We start from the raw sequence: 6,099 nt of genomic DNA, 5'->3' as shown, positions 1-6,099 counted from the left end.
GCTGTATAGGAAGCTGAGAGAATATCATGGTTCTGTTAGAAGAACTGTTGGGGAACCTAATGTGCTGAGTCTGAAAGGGAACATAAATAATGTTGAGTGTTCAGAGAAAATTCTTTACATCAACTTAGGGCTTAAGGCATAGGTTTGTAATAAAAGATTAATTCTAGAAAACACATTTTACAAAAATGGCTGTAGAAAGAGTGTGGTGGTGAGTGGAAAGCAGAGAATGCTGGGCAGGAAGGAAAATAGGGTAAATTAGTTTTGCACATTTGGTTGTATTTTGGGATAATTGGAATTAAATGTGTTGACTACTTAAACGGGAATTGCATTCTCAGCAAAAGTATGTTACAAACTCAATCCATAATAAAAGTACGTAAAAAACTCAATCTGTAATAAAAACTCAACTTACCCAGTCTTAACCCAGGCTTGTGGCTTCAAGTTCATTAACATATGTGCTAGTGCTTTCAGTCATCTGAAAATAAACAGCTGACCCATCCTGAGACCTGCTTCTTAGAAGCTTTCCAGGCTGGTGATCAAGACATCCTCTGCAAAGATTTGGGAGCTATCAACAGCTTGATTTTCTATCAGGGAGACTTGAGAGTAGAAGATTGTATACCTTATTCATATTTAACTCCCTCAACTCTTTCCTGATTCTGATTCTCCTTTTGTCTGGGTGGGGATTCAGCATACAAAATAAGATATATTTTTTATTCCATTATTGTACCTTGTTATATCTTCTTTCTACAGTTGACTCTCTTTCTCTCTCACCATAATTCCATTCAACATACATTTATAACATACATACATGCATACATACATACATACATACTTAAATACGTGTGTGTGTGTGTATAGATTTTCTAGGTTGAGGAATGACTTAGCAGTTAAGAGCGTGCACTGGTTTCACAGATAAGCCATGATCAGTTATCCTCACACTAGGTAAATCACAAACTTCTGTACCTCTAGCACCAGGAGGATATGACACCTCTTGATTCTACCGGCCACTGCATTCAAGAGTACATACCTTCTGCACATACATGTATAATTAATAAATAATAAAAATAAGGCTTTAAATCTAGATTTTGCAAATGAGAAAACAAGCAATTCCTGTATTTCTGAGTCTGGCTCATTTTGTTGGCCATGATGATCTCAAGCTCCATTCATTTTCCTGAAAATAACATAAATTTTCCTTTATGGCTGAGTAAAATCCCATTGTGTCTATACACCACATATTGTTTCATCTATTTGTGGAATGATCATTTTCTAGGCTGGTTCCTTATCTTGGTCTTGTGAGCAATCAATACTCATATCTATCTCTCCCTGTGGTACACTGATTTAGATACGTTTAGGCTTATGTTCAAGAGTAACAGACCTAGATCACACTTGTGGTACTTCTACTTTTTGCTAATGACTGCACCATTTCCACCAGCATTCCTCATTGATTTTGTTGTATTTTGTGTTCTTGATAATAGCAATTTTCACTATGGTGATATGAAACTGTGATGTGCTTTTAATTTGCATTTCATAATAACAAAAAGATATTGAACAGTTTTTCAAATGTGTATTGGCCATATGTATTCCAGTTCTTTTAGCTGTATCGGTTCAGCTTATTTACCAACTATGGTTAATTTTTAAGTGTCCTATGATACTAATCCTCTATCTAATATAGAGTTGATGATGATTTTCTTCTATTCTGGAGGTTGTCTCTTCATTCTGCTAATTGTTTCTTTTGCTTTTAAATTCCATTCAATCTCATAACTCATTGGATTATTTTCTGGGCTGCTGAAATCTTTCCCAGACAGGTTTTTTTCTCAGGCTTATATTTTGAAGTGTTTTGGCTAACTTTTTTCTTCCGAACCTCCAGAGACTCATTCCAACAGATGCAAAAGCTGGCCTTCCTTAAAGTTTAACATCTTTTCATGATAAAAATCCAAAGAAACTAGGAACAGAAAGAATATATTTCCACATAACAAGGCTTATAAATTACAAACCTATACCTAGCATTGTACTATATGGGGAAAATTTGAAAGTATTTCCTCTAAAATCTAAACCAAGACAACACTGCTTTCTATCGCTCCACTCTTGTGGATACAGTGCTCCAAGTCTTAGCAAAAGTGATTAGCAGAGAGAGGAATAAAGAGATAAATGGAGAGAAAACAGGTAAAACCACCTTGATTTGCATTTTATACAATCCCATGTTTTCAACCCACTACAGATTCTCCCAGGCATGTCTTTATCCTCATAAACACTTTTGGCAAAGTGGCAGTACATGACACAAAATAAGTAACCAAAGATTTCTCTCATGTGTAGCATGAAGCCAAAACCCATTGACTGAAAAAAAAATACGTGCAAAATTTCCTGCTGAGGTTGTGGAGATGGCTCAGTAGGTTTGAGGATCTGCTCTACAAGGATAATGAACTGGAGTTGTCTGAATAAGAATGGCCTTGAGCCTAGAGGTGGTGGTGCACTCCTTTAATGCCAGCACTATGGTGACAGAGGCAGGCAGATCTCTATGAATCCAAAGGCAGCCTGTTCTCCAAAGAGTTCCAGGAAAGCAGGGACTATTACACAGAGAAGGCCTGTCATAAGAAACCAAAATAGATAGAAAAGTGGTAGACAGACAGACAGATAGAGGATAGACAGACAGACAGACAGATGATGAATGATAAAATAATGGCTTTCACAGGCTTCTATATTTGAATGCTTAGTCATGACAGAATCCCACTAGGTGAGAAGGATCTCTCTCTCTCTCTCTCTCTCTCTCTCTCTCTCTCTCTCTCTCTCTCTCTCTCTCTCTCTCTCTCTCTCTCTCTCTCCTTGCTACCTGCTGGATACATATCTATATGTAGAACTCTCAGCTACTTCTGCAGCACCGTGTCTGTCTTCATGCTACCGTGTTTCATACCATGATACTGTATGAAACCTCTGGAACTATAAGCAAATCACAAATAAATGCTTTTTAAAAATTCAGATTGCTGTGGTCAGGGTGTCTCTTTCCAGCAATAGAACAGTGTCTAAGACAGAACCTCTGTTAGAATCCTATCACCCACACCTGGCAGCAGGTATTAGATAACAGGATGAGAGAGAATAAATCTAAATCCATATGTCTCATTTTGCACAAAAATCAATCCAGAATGGATCAAAGAACTTAACTAAAGCAACTTTGAAGTTTCTAGCGGAAAACAGAGATAAAACACTTCAAGACTTAGTTAAGTATTTTCCAATCAGGACTCCAATAATACAAGAAATATGACCAATAATGGCCTAGTAGGATTACAGGAAATTTAAACCTTTCTGTTCAGCAAAGGTAGCCAGAGGGAAGATTGCTGGTGTCTTAGAGTTCACTACAGTAGGGAAACAGTGGGAACAAAGTATACTAATACCTGCTTAAAAATTCCATAATGAAATTTAATATTTTGTAGGCTAATAAAAAAACTAACTGAGGGAAAATTGCCCAGTAATGTACTTCTTAGAAAAAGTAGATAAATTTAAGAGTGAGTTAGTCTTTTGTCAGTGTGTCACAGGCTGGACACATCTGGAAAGAGTGAACTTGGTTTGAAAAAAAAAAACAATACCTACATTAGATAGGCCTGCAGGAAAGCCTATGGGACATTGATTGATATTGATTAATGTATGGAATCCAGCCCACTGTGGGTGGTAACACCTGTGGACAAGGATCTGAACTGTATAATAAATCAGGCTGATCAAGCTAGAAAGCAGAGTTTCTCCATGGCCCCTGATGCAGTTCCTGCCTTCAGATTCTAGCTTTGAGTCCCTGTCCTAACTACTATTCAGGATGGATTGTATGATGTAAGAAGATATAAACCTTTTTCTTCCCATGTTGCTTGTGGTCATGGTGTGTATCACAGGAATAAAACAAAAGAGCACAGATAAATAAATAAGTAAATAAATAAAATAATTTAAAGAAAGCATATAAGGCCAAAATTCTACTAAAAGTATAGTGGAAATGTTTGAGGAAAAAACTCATGTACACAAAAATTAAATAAATAATAAATAATGAAAAATAAAAGCATAATAGTTTTAAAATATTTTAAGGTAAAAATACACTAAAAAGAAAAAGGAGAACAAATAAGAAACTGAGAAAAAAAAAAAAAAAAAAAAAAAAAAAAAAAGGATGACATATCCATAAGGTCTACTGTTACCGAAAACTCAATATCCCCTTATTTATATGTCAGTGGGAGTCGGGTGCTGAACATGTATAGTGTTGTGGTTCATGGCAGTGTTGGTTCAGTAAGGGAAAAATGACAGGTAACCTTCTGAGCTTTGTCTCCCTTCTGTGGTAGCTTCCCTTCTTTGCATACCAGGGCCATGTGGTGACCACACCTAACCTGGTGGTCTGCCCTATGCTGGTTTTCTCACCCTCCTGGGACATCTCAGTTTGTACTCACTGTGATGTCTAAGGCATCCTAGCCAAGAATATCCTTCACATTGATGATAGTGGCTTGAGCACTGTGTGTTGTGATCTGCACAGGTGAAGCTGCCTAGAGACTGTTAAAATCTATCAGTTTTCATTCACCAGTCTGGGAGGGATTCAGTTGCAGATGTCAAGGACAAGAAGTCATCTGGAGGGCGCCCAGCGTGATGGTGCACACTTTTAATCCCAGCAATCAGGAGGCAAAGGCAGACCACTGTGAATTCGAGGCCAGCTTCGTTTACAAAGTAAGTGACTCTAGGAAAGCCAAGGCTTTCCTGACTCAAAAAAAAAAAAAAAAAAAAAAAAAAAAAAAAAAAAAAAAAAAAGTCATCTGGAGGTTCAGAGTTCTTGAATTCCATAAAAGTAAACCTTCAGCAGAAAAGATTGAGCCAAGCAGTCTAACCTCAGGCCCAGTGTATTGAACTCTCTAGTTAGTTGAAGATACCTTTCAAGCTACAGAAATCCAGCATTCAACCTCTTGTATTCTATGTACCCAGTACTGGCTGGTTTTGTGTGTCTACTTGACACAAGCTAGAGTCATCAGAGAAGGAAGAGCTTCAGTTGAGGAAATGCCTTCCTGGACTATGATCTGGAAATGCAAGCTAAATAAACCCTTTCTTCCTCAATTTGTTCATTTATTTATTTATTATTCTTTATTCAGATTACATCCTATTGTTATCCCTCCCTTGTATCTTCCCATTCCCGTCCTTCCTCCCTTTTCTGCCCTATTCCTCTCCCCTAGACCTCTGACAGCAGTCACCACCTCTCTCACATGACCACAGCCTCTCAGGTCTCATCTGGATAGTCTGCACTTCCTTCCTCTGTTTTCCAACTGGGCCTCCCAACCAAGGGGAAGTAATAAAATCGGGGGCATCAGAGTTCATGTAAGAGGCAGTCCGTGCTCTCCCTACAACAATGGCTACATCTGAACAGGGGTCTAGTTTCACTGCATGCTTGTCCTTGGTTAGAGTAACAGTTTGTGCAGGGCCCCCTGTGTCCAGTTATGCCAACACTGATGGTCTCCTTGTGGAGATCCTGAACTTTCTGGGCTCTTCCATTCCCCTATTCTTCCATACCACTCTCAGTGTTCCAAACACTAGACTCAACTTGTTTTTTGGTCATGGTGTTTTCATGTAGTATTAGAAACCCTGAGGAAGACATCACCTTAGGGCAGCCTTCAACTGGGTTTACTTCATGTCTCAGCACTGACCTCCTAGTGGTTGCTTCCCATGGCTGGGTGGCTGTCTCCCATCTCTAGTATGAAAGGCAGAATTTACGATCTGTTCTCAGGCCCCAGGGGATCTCAGTTTAAAATAGTAGGGTCACTTTCAAGATTATACTTGGCAATGCCTTCCCACCTGAGGAAAGTAACAAAATGCTACACCCTCCAACACACACACACATACACACACCCACATTGCTCACTTTTTTTCCACTACAGTAACCATAGTCCTCAGTAAGAACTGTCACTGGATTTAAGACAGATAAGAACTGTCAGTCTGTCCTATTGGTAGGTCTGCCACTCTCTTTGTATACAGCGTACATGACTTCTCTCCTTAAAGAAAGACCCATGCTACGAGAACTGAGTTGAGCTTGGCATGCTTCTGTTTGCTGTATCATCCTTCCATCACTCCACTACATATATTTCAGCTCTCCATGAGCCT

Source organism: Acomys russatus, chromosome 18 (assembly GCF_903995435.1).
Source record: "Acomys russatus chromosome 18, mAcoRus1.1, whole genome shotgun sequence".
In the NCBI taxonomy this organism is placed as follows: Eukaryota; Metazoa; Chordata; class Mammalia; order Rodentia; family Muridae; genus Acomys; species Acomys russatus.
The sequence above is the reverse complement of the archived record's forward strand: the minus strand, read 5'-3'. Positions refer to the sequence as shown.